Below are 14,167 nucleotides of genomic sequence, written 5' to 3' on the forward strand. Positions count from 1 at the left end.
CCGTTAATAAGTCCAAGTCTTTGCTCAAATGAGCCGGAGCCATTTACTGCCATTTATTCTCACAAATTTGGAAAACAAAAATTCAGGCTCTGTTGTATCTATAATGTTTTTGCAGGAATACTTATCCAGTTTAAACCATTTTTTGACAATTTTTAAAAATTAATTTCACTAATAAATTATCTGATATTAAATCATTTTTTTCTCTTAAAAAAGCAAAAACATTCAGATTCCTACAATTTGTTCTCAATTCTGTCAGCTTTACACTAAATTACATTTGCCTCAAAACCAGACTGCACAATTGTAGAATCTGAATCTGATCTGATTTGTAAATCAGGTTTAGACATTACCAGAATTTTAATCCATTTCTGATGAAGTACAAAAATGTTTAACCCACGCACCTGCAAGAAATTACCACGTCCATTTCACAGGACAATTGCTTACAAGAGACATATGAATGACAAGCCCCTGAGCAGTTTTGGAGTGGGGGAAGCCCGGGCAAATAACCGTGCACGTGTTAGTAGGGGAGAAAGGCCCATGACTGACAGAAATCTGCACAACGCGAGTGGAGTGTGCCTCTCCTTCACAGATAAGAGAAAACACATGTAAATCTCAAGAGCAGGCGCCGAGCAGCTTCTCCACCAGAACAGCATGAAGCACAGTAGCGCTTTGCCAAACAGGCTGGGCGCACGCTTTCGGCGAAGGAAAACATGTGCTTCTCCTGTGCTTCTGTGTGCAGCCTCTACTCCCTCCTGGCCTGTCCCGGTTTGTGAAGATAAAAGTCACCGGACCAGACACTCAGCTCCATGAGGCTCGTTATAAGGTTTTAAACATTATGTAGTCTCTTCTCCAGTTTAGCTCAGGAGGCATCTGGCAGAGGGGAGTTTCATGCTGATTCAGTAACAGATATAATAGGCCCAAAAAAATAAAACCTGTCTCTGTATAAGGAGCTGAGAAACACTTATTAAATGTAAAACTTGGACCATAACGATAAACTACACACCACACTGGGACAAATATACATGCAAAGACATCTTATCACAAAAATAAAAAACAATCGACCAGTTATCAACAGAAAAACAATTGTACAATATAAAAGCAATATAAGATTGTGGAAAAGTATGGAAAAATAATTCTACCAGAATGAGAAGTATAAAAAACATTATCTATGAATCTACTATAACAGTATTTGTCATTTTCAAAGATTGTATAATGGCCAATGATTTTCAGGGACTATTTAAACTTAAATTTTAAATTTTTTTTCTAAGCTCTGGAAGGTTAAATAAGGAACAAAAAGGTAACTTCTTTAAACTGTGAATCACAAATCTTGACAAACATGAAAACACTACAAATCACTTTATCATCTGAAAGGCTTAAACAAATCTAGAGCATTTAACAACAGTTTGAGTTGCCCTTTAGCCTCCAGCAACGGCAAAGCAAATTAGATATGAGAATCTCTTTATCGCCTCACACTTTTTACAAACAGGATTCTAAACTCTAACCGCACAGATCTGGAAATCACACACAGGGCTCCCAGGACTACTCTGGCAGGACTGACACCTGCTGGCTGGCCTCCACCGGAAGTGCTGCCTAGCTCCCAAAGAACCTGGACATCAGAGGAAATGACTGACACCAGCTTTGGACATAATAGAAAGGCATTTCTAAGCATCGTTGCTTGGTATTCTGCCTGTGCCGGGAAGCAGGGGAGCTCAGAAAATGAAATATTTAAACAATTAACACATGGCTTCAGTCAGGATGAGAAATTTATTTATTTATTCAAGGGCATCTTCCCCCTCCCCACATCCAAAGCAAAGAGTGGTATTTTGGCCATTACTATTTTGACATGTCAAGTAAAAAAACAAATATTATACATCAGCACTTTACTACTGCTTTATAAACTGATGAAAAACTATTTACTTAAAACATAATTTTATAACTTGTTATATTAATTCCTATTTAATACAATCGTTTATGTCATGTCCGACTCCAGGTTTGGGTATCCAAAATAAGATCAACTACTTAGCTTACTTATTTAACTCTTAAAACGCATGCATGTCATAAAATCTTCTTAGTTTGAACATCCATCCATTTCCTATAACCACTTATCCTATTCAGGGTCTTGGGGGGGTCCAGAGCCTACAGGTGCAAGGCAGCGAACAACCCAGAATAGGGCACCAACCATCGCAGAGCAATTTACACACACACACCATATTCACACCTACAGCTATTCTTATAATAAACAATTCACAATATAAACAATTCAGCCCAGCATGTTTTTGGACTGTGGGGAGGAAACCCCACAATGACACAGGGGGAACATGTAAACCCCACTCAAAACCATGGTGGAGACTTGAACACTGGTCCCAGAGGTGTGAGACAACTGTGCTAACCACTGTGCCACCCAAACAAACCTCAGTTCTGACATAGCAACCTATATTTACACAAATACATATACCTTCACCTTATTCTAACACAGGATAAAGGGCTTCCTGTGAAATAAACCTACCTAACAAAAAATAACCCAAAACATTCCGTAAGGACTTTAACAACACTGATTATAATCAAGTGTCAGGGTTTAGTATACAGGAACTGTAAGGTTTCGGCCTTTTGACACCAGCTTCAACTGCAGCTCATCTCACCATATATTGATGATTACCCCCTACAACTACCAAGTTATTCAGTTCACCTAACAGGGTTGTTTTATTTTATATTTCTCAGAAGATTCAAAAGCTTCACACTATTGAAAATGCTACAACACCTGCCTAGCTCATAATAGCTGCTAAACCTTTTTCTTTTCAAAAGAAGTTTTCCAAGGTACAAGAGCATAAAAGAAGAGCATAAAACAGATAACATCAAACAAAGCCCGTTCTTCAGCCTTCTGTGCACCACACAAGATTACCAAACGTCATAAGACAGTTATATCAGTCTGTTTACCTTTTCAACGAATAACTAAAAGTCCTGCTGAGGTGCCTGGCCCTCCAATTCCCTAATTCTGATTATGGTAGTTTTGTTATGGCTCTCTACAAGAAAGGTGAATATTTCCATGTTTTGCAGCCATGTAAAAGCTCCAAGGTCAAATAATATCTGTTAAAAAAAATTACAAGAAGTCTTAAATTTGACTTACTCTCCTTATTGATGTCAAGTGGATTGCTTTATTGAGCTTCATTGCACAGCTACATGGACGACACATACCATTTTACCTTCTACCAGAAAGGCAGAAAGTTGAACATTTTGAAGGCTTCTTTTATCTGGAGTGATTTTTTTAAAGCCTGAACTTTATCCTTGTGAGTGTTGCACCTGAAAACACCCACTCATTGAGAAGACAGATGCATACATAGATAGGTTAAAGTAATGGACCAAGCCGGGACTGACTCCTCCACTTTATTCAAAGCCATCTCCTGGACACAAACGATCAAGCATATCCACAAATATATCTAAGGATGTTCTTAGAGGCATGCAAAAACAGAGTAATGGTACTAAGGATGTACAGATCAATACTGAAATATTGATTCTTTCAGTATGAATGTTTCATTTTGAGAATGGATTTTAATGTTAAAGTATTGATTCCCCTCAAAAGATATTTTATAAATAAATGTTATATAATAAATAAAAAATATTATTATAGGAAGAAGGGCCTAAATGTAAGCGTTAAGACAGGAAGTACATACGCTCGGCGGGTTACGATGGTCCGTATTACAATATTTTGACTTTACGATGAGTAAATGTTTTTCACTTTCAGTACATCATTCAATAAACTACATGAGATATTCAACACTTCTTTCACAAATTAGGCTTTGTGTTAATGATTTTGCTCAAATGTAGGCTAATGTAAGTGTTTTAAGCATGTTTAAGGTAGGCTAGGCCAGGCTTTGGCGTTTGTTAGGTTAGGTGAACTGTATTAAAATGCATTTTCTCCTTAAGATATTTTCGCCTTACGGTAAGTTTGGGAAATGCTGTATTCTCCTTCTGCCCACTCTTCCCGCTTCACACGGAGACTTCCGACTCCACACAAAACAGGTTACGATATAAAATATACCGATGCACCAATTTTCAAAATTATCTAGATTTCCGATTTAATTCCCTCAAAAACACTTAAGAATGTTGGTATCGGGATACCAGAGTTGGTATTACTTTGTATCAGATCGACAAAATCAGTGGTATCGCCCTGAAAAGCAACAATGACGGTTAGTTCCATTAAACTCCAATGAAGTCAATATAGCGCAGTGAAGCTATCAGGAAAGGTGTCATTTAATGCTATTATTCATCCGTGACAATGTTAAAGCAGCCCTGACTACGATTAAGGTACAATACTCACTTACCATAAATAGCGATTCTTCATTTATTTCAATTTTCACCATTCTACCACCATCCTTGTCTGATCGATTTCTCGTAGGGCACTTTTAAAAGCATTTTATTATTTAAACTTCACACTGTCTTGAATTTCAGCCTGGTTTTTAACCGTCTTCAGAAGGAACGTCAGGTTTTTATTTAACTTGTCCTTGAGCTACTTTTCATATGAGCATCGTTTAGAGTGCCTTCTACTTAGTAACACTCGCTACTGACTTGAGCCCGTAAATAGGGAAATTACGGAACAATTCAATGAAATTAAATATGATGATTGGATGCTGACCAGCATATGGATTTTAAATATGTAAAAATGCATATACATAACAACGAAACCGCATCTACTGCTGAAACACGTAACCCCTTATTAGAACCCGGCATCCTATGCCGCATATATAGCAATGGCTCAAGTCGCGCGCCGAATAGATCACGTGGTGATGCATGTGCGTGTCCCATGTAGCTAGGCTTTTGCTACAGGGAAACAACATGAAACGTTGCGTGTGTGTGTGTGCGTGCATGCGTACGCGGAGAGGCATCGTTAACCATAGTAAAGAGAAACGTACTCCCACTTACGTAGCTCTTTACCAAACACTCGTCCCCAGAATGTAACCTTTTCCAATATACCAATGGGAATTGAAAAGCGGCACCATCTAAAAATAATTTCAATCAGATGCATAATTCATTCACGTTGCTTTATAAATCGTTTTTGTTCAGATGCGTATGGCAGAAGCATGCGATGCACCTTTGAGCATCAACATTAATAAAAGTGACACTCTCATTGTAATGTATCATTGTCAATGGGAATGTATTTTGCTTTGTTCCTGATTTTATTTTAGAATCTTTCAGGTTATCTATCTTAACAGTAGCATGGGCGTCGCCGCCATTAAATCTGAGGGGGACGTGTGCCGCTCACATTTCATAATTATTCGTTTGGACCCCCCCTCTACATTTAACATAAAATATTAGTTTTATGCCAGTGTGTCCCCCCTACATTCAAAATGCTTCTGACGCCCCTGAACAGTCGTGCCGTAGGCCTTGGTGAGAGTTAACCCAAAACACCATCAAATGGTTTTATTCACTCTACTGTCTTATTAACAGTTCTAAATGTTATTTGACCCAAGAAATACCTCAGTCACGCATGTTTAAATCTGTTTCGTGCTGTCGCCATTACGTTTATTCTCATCGCTTCTTAATGCAGTGTTACTGTTTTCATGGAGTTTTTTTATCATTAAAGAAATGCTGGATGAGAAAGACGTGTTCAGCATATCTCGGTTAAAAACTTACTTTTGACTTAAATCGAAACGATGTGAACAAAAGCCAGTGGCCTATGGACAGGGTACACTTCACAGAGAAAACGGAGTAATTATTCATGTAGACCAAGATCTATAATGAAGTAAATTTATACACTGTGCGCTGAATAAAATGCATTTTACAAACCTTTTAATATATTTTCAAATAGAGATCGTTTAAGGATGTCAATCACGAATAATCAAGGACACAAGAGCCAAAAAGAGCCATATTGGCCAACTATAGTGAGGACACCCATCAGCCTATTAAACGCGTGTTACTATAATCACTACCGTGTTATTATTTAAACAGATATTTAATAATGGTTATTAAACTGATACGGGCTTTTTTTTCCACTGAAAGCACGCGTCATGGCTACATGCCACGTCTGTGCTAATGAATAACTTTTTAAATCTGAGTCTGACGCCGAGTTCACAGGCATAGAAAATATTTAAAGATACCCCGCTTGAGTTTAAAAGACTCATCCCAGTAATTTACAGCTAATAGTTCTCATGCCTTTTGACACAACATGACGGGATAGTAGAACGCAGCTGATCAATGGCAGCAGTGATGAATTTCAAATTATTCTGCCACGATACTTTATTCATCGCCATGCAAATATATGGGTGGAAAACCTATTTTGAAATACAGTGCGTGCACACGTTTCCCAATCAGCTCTGAATAAGTGCATGCCTTCTGCATTGATTCCCTTTTGATAACCTTACCCTGACACGTAAAACTTTTCCTGTACATTTAATATTTGTTTTCTTGGTTAAACCTGAATCACTTACTTGAATTTGTGCCAAATTACAGTATGGTTTATATTCTGCTTTGAGTCAAACATATCTTGCCATTTAAAATCCTAGTTACCTGTACAAAACTACTTTCATATAACGCTATAGTTAAAAACCCACACTACTGTCACATCAAATTAAAATAAAAAAAGCACAACTGTTCACCTCAAAACTTTCATGTTCTGTAAGTTTTGCTTATAGGTTTTGCTTGAATCACTTCTTCAACCACCAAGGTTCAACTGACCTGATTAACAAAAAATATACAGGCAGTAACCTTCTTGTCATTATTAAGCATTTTAAGAAAAACATTTTTTATTCTCCTACGTAAAATACTGAACAATAAAAGTAACTTAAAATAATACTGCTAATAAAAATGATTTTATTACAGAGATTTTTTTGTAAATATTTTTTAAAAGCCAGAAATCTAAGATTTATAGCTTGTAACACCTTATCTAAATAGTCATGGAAAAACTTTCGTAATAACCTAAATATTGATTTTTTAGCACAGGTTTGTGTGTAGTGTCTTGGCTAAATTATCCAAATATTTTATCCAAAATAAAAACAAACATACACTGTCTGGCATGCTTGGCAACAATCTTCTGCATGAGTATAAAGGCTAAAACAAAGTAAGGTTTTTGAAAAACATTCATTTATATTGGGTGCATCCTGAAGGCTGAAACACATTCTGGTATAACCATCATTAAATTACAACGCAAAATATAAAATTCAGTTAAAAAAAACACTTTACAAACATGCTTTATGTGCAATTGTTCCCCACTGAAGAATGACTGACAATGTTCCTTTGTCCACGGGAAAATAAAGAAAATGTTTCTTAAAGCCCCCAGCTCTTGGTTAATGACCTTTTGCATGCTTTGGAAACCAGGTGTGCGGCGGTGAACTGCAACCCCAGGGAGCTGACAGATACGCATCAGTCCCCCTTTCAGCCGCTAGCAGGTAACACACCATTTGGAGGGTTGGGATGTTCACAAAATCATGTCATCTGCTTACACCCAAGCAGTCGCCATTGTACTAAGCCAAAAAGACAGACCTATGAACCCTTATCTGTTCAGGGGTCTGCCTTTATGCCATCGCACCTTAGTCCCCCCCGCATTCCAGAAACATCACTACATAATGTCTGATCTGTTGGTGAAAGATGATGCAACACTAAAAACCATCTGGTATTTATGTTGGGGAAACTTCACTTGACTAGAGTTCACTTGCCACACACAAAAAAAAGCGCCTACCAACTGCAGTCTGAAACTCCCAAATAGCTTGTTTCATACTATCGAGTGTGGCACTCAGGTGTCACCTGTTTGCTGGGTGGAAATGGAGAGAGAGATGTCCCAATAAGTACATCATACTGTGTACGCAAGGGGCTAGGTAGGAACTGTGCAAGACTACAAAAGGGGTGATGAAGGGTCATTCAGTGAAGAAGACTAATGCAATAAATTGGTGGAGCAAAGAAAAAGAACTCCTGGTCAGATAATGGATGTGGATCTAAGAACACTAACTGAGTTACCATAAAGACCTGCGACAACAAGAAAATCACATGCGCAATTACTCAAGATATTACGGCAGAAATCTGTGACTCAAACATGTTGCATTGTCACCCTTCCTGTCAGACCGTGCATTCTGAAGGTTCCATGGTAATAACAAACCTACTTATGGGCTGGCTAACCAGATGAGAATGAACCACTAGGCCCTGACCGTTACAGTGGAAGACTGTTATAAATGAAACCACTGCATTACACCCACTTAAAAACAGGGCTGAATGCCTAGCGAGGAGAATGACTTCGGAAAAAAGTACAGTACTATTAAGCAGCCTACTTAAGGCTTTTCTTTAATAAAAAACACATTGCCGTTTTTGGCTGATGAAACTCCAGAAGGGGAAAAAAAATAATAATTTTCCAGTTAAAAACCTCATCAGATTTCTGACACTGTTTGGACTACTTAACAATAGGAAATGACTTCATTAGTTTCAATGAACCTTCATTTTCCCAGAAAATTAGGGGTTTGCTCGAACAATGAAATGAACATACATCCCAAAGAACTAATGTCAAATAACTGTGCGTTTTACAGTCTGTTTCATCATTGCTGTAACTGGTCCAATTACAATTCATTAGACGCATCCTGGTCAAACTGTAATGTACCAGACTGTAAAATGGGCACGATCCTTTGGAGACTAAATGCACCATTTTACATTTCATCAACATGACACAGCAGATTATTATGGCTAATGCTGTGGCCCATTTTAACAAACTGTCAATTGTAATGTATGAACTGTCTTTCAAGACACCTTGTCACTAACTGAGATCTGCAGCGTGAAAAACTGGGCTCTTCTCACAACAGTTTGGTTGTTCTTGACTTCACCTGGGGATATCAAGGGTCGGTGGTTTTAGTTTCCATCAAAGGTTATAAATGGCGTATAGCCAATTAATGAGTTGAATCATGTTTACCAGTTGATGGAAAGAAAAGCTAAAATTGTATTCAGCTTTGCCAAAGTTCTAATTTACGACAGGATTTTTTTTCAAGCATCACAAACACAATAATCATCTATAACTCAGACATATAAACATACGACAGCCCAGGTATCCCACCAATTCAATAATTACTTGTACCATCAGCATAACATTGTATATTTTTATATAGACAATATACAGAAGAGGAAGCGCACATTAATTAGCCACATTTAATTTACATTTTTTGTTTGTTTTTTGCAGGAAGGCATAGAAAGCAATGTCACCCTTGGTTGGGAGTACTGAACTGCCTTGGTGTATTTTTTCCTCAAGCAAAATGAGCTGAGGAGACAAGGCTATGCAATTGTACAATGGTAATTGATGTCTGGACCATTATTTGTACCATGGGTCATACAATGAACTCTTACAAGACTTCAACAATGTAGATCTTAACAACTCTGAACTAGATCAAGGCTGTGACTATGCCTTTGCAGTGAAATACCTAACAATTTTTGATGAAAAACAGTTCATCATTTGTTGAATATGACATATTTAATAAAGAGACAGAAAAAATGCGACCCAAGGCCTTTGCAGTCCAAGAGAAGACGTGCTTTTTCATTAACCCCTTCTCTTTGTATTTCAAAGCAATTCAATTAAAAAGACTGATATAACTATGGAATTCTGTAGGAATCTGTATGAGAGATATACGAACAAGTGAAACATAAAGGCTTCTAAGAATTAAATCACTTTTACTGATAAACTTTTGTTTGATGTTGTCGTATTACGTGAATTTATTTTTATTTACATGCCATAGACACCCGGACATCAAAGTGCGTCGTTTCATTTTTTCACGACTTTTAAATACTGTTACCACATTACAATTTTCTAACCTATGAAAATATTGTCAGAGAGCTAAAACGTAAAGAAAGGCAACAACTTACATGCCTTTGAAACGTAGTAGGCTATTCTTTTTCCATTTTAATGGCGAAATATTTTATTCCTAAAAAAAAAGCAAACATTTCATAATCCAAACTTTCGGGTGTTTTAACAATTACCCACGTGTCAATAAACCGTAAAAAGTTCTTGCGTACCGACGCTGCAATGCCGTTCGAGCAGCGCCTCCGGCGTGAGTCTCACCTCATATTAAGCTCGTACCTGCGACAGTGCGCCTGCATCGCTTTGGAAGAAGCGCTTTTCGCATTTAAGCTGAGTTTTTTCCCCTGAAATCTGAAGGCCACGCTAATAATTAGCATGCCCAGCTTGCTATTAATGAATGGACACGTGCCAGCGTTACAGTCATCACACTCAGCGTTTCCTTTGATGCCTCATCGAGCATAAAGCTTTTTACAAAATGTTTGAAGTGTCTGCCTGTGTAATAATGATTTATAATTCTCTTGAACCAAAGCAAAATTTTCTGGTAAGAATAATTTTTAAAATAAAAATAAATTGTGCCCGGAGGGTCAGACTCGGTTTCAAAACGAGATCACCCAAGAGCAGCAAACGATTTAATAAGCCACTAGGATGCTTGGGAGAGAGAGAACAAACCGAAAGGAAAAAAATCAAAGTCTGTCTAATTAACACCGGTTTATTAGTGTGTCAATCTCCTTAACGGGAATCCGAGGGAGAGCCCGACTGAGAGATAGAGGTGGCTGTCCAACGCTGGTGCGGGGATATCGGTTTGAAGGAACTTCTGGTGAAGACGTGCAGGACGTTACTGATGTTGGTGTCCTGCAGCTGCTCTCTGTAACTGCAGCACAATGCAAATTAGTTTCAGCTCAGTTAATCGCCTTCATAGTGTTTATGAAAAGCCTTTTGCTGTTTTAGCCTTCTTTTCATTAAATGAAAATTATATACTAGCATCTATACATAATGATATGCATTCCATATAACTGATAGCAATCTAGTGCTTTTTACTCGCCTGAGTGAATTTTTTTTTTATTCTGTGTTCACATAATACAGGTGACTTTCAAACATTAAAAGTTACCAATCAGGTAAATCGACAAAAAACCACGAACAAATCACAGCCGAAATACATTGCAGTGCCGTTCTCGTATGTCATTGCTGAAGCATATGTTTATGTCGTCACGATTTCTTCCTACCATCACATGTAAAAACACTTAATTATTTGGCATTTAAAACACACTGGGAGAACTCTGAATGGTTATTAATGATTATTAAGTGATTATTAACCAAGCAGGTATTTTATACAGACAATGGGAATTAGGGATCACAGCACCCCCCCCCCCCACACACACACACACACACACACACACACACACACATATATATATACATATATCACACACTAAGAATATTTGCATGTTGAAATGCTCAGCCTTGTATTTCCAGGCACTACAAAGCAGCCCCCACTATAACAGCATGCCTTTAGTCAAGGCTGTGGGACTAAGAACAGTATTTTAATTAGTCTGCTGCTCTATTATTCAACACCAACATAACTTTATTATTTATATCGGCACTCATTCATTTAATGCTGCACTTTTTTGTACATTATTATAATGGCAAACTCATTTGTTTCTTTGAGGCCCAACACATGCACACAAACACACACACACACACACACACACACATATACACAAACACACACACACATATACACAAACACACACATACACAAACACACACAGGCACACATACACATAAACACACACACACATACACACACAAACAGGTTTGTAACTATATCTTTGTGGGGACTCCCCATTCATTTCTACACTAATCCCAACCTGACAACCCTAACCCTACTCAACCCAAACCTTAACCACAAGAAACCAAACAAAATACACGACTTTTGGCATTTTTAGTTTTTTGACTGCATTCACAGATTTTTATGGGGACCTGAAAAATGGTCCCCACAACATCAAAATAACAGGTTTTTATTACATTGCGGGGAACATTTAGTCCCCACAACATAATATAAACATAATCCACACACACACGAAGGCACACACACACACACATATACACACACAGATTTTATATTTTCAGCCCCCAGGTTCCAAGGCAGTGTCTCTGTGGAGATCACTTGTGTTTACAGCAAAGAAATCCCACTGGCATTTATATAAATATATTCCTAAGTAAATAAGGAGGCTGCAGTGAAGTGGCAGCATCCAGGAGATAGCCCCCCCCCCACCGCCCAGAACGGCAGCAGCCCCCTTGTGTTTTTCTCAAGCCACGTTTTCATGTTAAATTCATGGCCTTGGAATGTGGCAGAGCCAAGACGTCGCAGCAACGCGGCTGGACGCTCCGTGGACCATGTGGCCGTGGAGATTTCTACTTGCTGGGGCAAGGATGGTTCCAGGGAACTTGAGGGGAGGGGGGTTACATTTCCAGTTCATACAGTGCTTTGATTACCAACTTCTCAAGATTTGAGTCTTTGAGTCCGTGTCAGCTGATACAATGAGAGCGCTGTTTGAAAGGTAGGGGGGTCACGCTTTAGGCCACCAAGAGCTAATTAATGGGGAAAAAACTTCAAGGAAAAGTGCAATTCAGTGTGCTATACATATGTAAAAGTGAAAAAGGACTAATATACATCCCATCCCGGGTGCGAACGTCCCCAGCCTCGAACCTTGCGTTTCCCGGGGTACATAATGTTACAGTGTATTCTTTACCAATGCAATTCATCCATCCATTGATCCACTGAAACATCTTTCTATTGCATTTCCCGGTCAGTGTTATGAATGGGGCCTAGAGCCTATAATGTTATCTGATTAAGCATTTATTTGACACATAGCATGTGTGTACTCCTGAACTATACCTTGATAGCTTTAACACAGGACCGTACAGCAGATAGGTGCCATCTGAACTTGACCTTGTGAACCTCCGCAGTCAGTGCTGCAGCTTCTTGTTAATACTGAATCGCCTTGTAGGCACCTCGTTTGTAAATGTCCTTAGTGTGTGATCCATGAGGCATGGTCACAGTATGTGGGTTCTCTTAGAAAAAGTGATAGCAGGACAATTGACCTTGATTTAAATCATCTGATAATCCGAAAGGGGATGTAAAATAACTGGCACCCTGTCCAGGGTCTACTCCAGCCGTGCCTTATACTTCCTGGGATGTGCTCCAGGCTCCCTTTGTGAACAATAATGCTTAATCCTTTGGGTTTGTCCTTCCACCAGCTATTTTCTGGACACTCCAGTGTCCAAAAATCATGTTCAGATTTGTGAAAAGCATAAGTCACCACTTAAGGAGGTTTTTTTTGTACATTTAGATATTTATAAAGGTGCAGCTGAGTGTGTGTCCTATGCATAGATGAACTGAGCAAGAATTTAGGAAGAATGACCTGGTTTTATTTGGGCACCATCCATGTATCTTCCAGCTATCATCCAGTAGAGGGTCACATTGATCCTGGAGTCTGCTGGGAATCACAGAACACGAGGCAGAGACACCAAGGTAAACAGGCACCTTTCTTGCTAAATTCTTACAACTTCTGTAATCAACATACTCACAGCCACCCATCTAACGTTCAAGTGCGTATCCAGTATAGAATTGTAGGGAGCTTGGTGCCTATTCCAGACAACATAGGGCGCAAGGCAGGGGAAACAGTTAATTGAATAACCAATATTTCCCAGAGGCAAAGATAGCTAAAGTAAAGCAGGAACCAGATATTTTCATGATCTAAGTCAGATGTTGTTCTGGCCCCTGTTAAATATCTCTACACCACTTACAGCTACCTCTAGCTATATGTGTTATGTCATCATGTTTTCTAATCTCCTGTTAAAAATGTATATACATTCAACAAAGTGCTGCAGATAACCATAAAAAACTCATTTTTATTCAGTAGGTTAATTCAGCCCTCTGATAATTTTTTTTAATACCAAAAACAGCCCCCAGCTATCCTGCAGAAAACGAGCAAAGTGTTTGAAAGCAGATCCACTGAAGTGTCCTGATCATTGTAAAAAGATTCAAACGGGAGAGGCGGATTTGTGAGAGAATCAGGGTATTTGTTTGACCTGTATGAATGTAGATAATCGGTGAAAAATAAAATCCCAGCACTTCATACCAGGACAGTGCAGTTTACACCACAATGGAAGAATTGTCCTGGTAGTGTTCCTCTCCAGATCTTAATGAAGACCATGGACCCTCACCCTCCTCTATTGACAGGCTGCCTTGAAAGCCGAGAGGGCCCTGACGAGTGGTGAGCTGCGAGAACCTCCTCAGATGGTTCCTTGACCATTAGTCCCCTATTTTCGTCACTGCCTTTGTGCATCTACCCGCTGCTTTCCGCCCAGGCATTTTTTTCCCAAGTAACGACTTGGTGCGATTGTGCT

The 14,167-nt window shown here is 38.8% G+C and overlaps 1 long non-coding RNA gene across 1 annotated transcript in view; it reads right to left on the reverse strand.

Annotated features, from left to right (window-relative positions):
• The window catches only part of LOC125705795 (uncharacterized), a 37,977-nt gene extending 33,400 nt beyond the window's left edge, over positions 1-4,577 (reverse strand). The window contains exon 1 of the long non-coding RNA XR_007381691.1: positions 4,317-4,577. This is a non-coding gene — a long non-coding RNA (uncharacterized LOC125705795). The remainder of the gene's footprint in view (positions 1-4,316) is intronic.
• Positions 4,578-14,167: the final 9,590 nt, after the last annotated feature.

The sequence above is a fragment of the Brienomyrus brachyistius genome, chromosome 13, assembly GCF_023856365.1.
Source record: "Brienomyrus brachyistius isolate T26 chromosome 13, BBRACH_0.4, whole genome shotgun sequence".
Taxonomy (NCBI): domain Eukaryota; kingdom Metazoa; phylum Chordata; class Actinopteri; order Osteoglossiformes; family Mormyridae; genus Brienomyrus; species Brienomyrus brachyistius.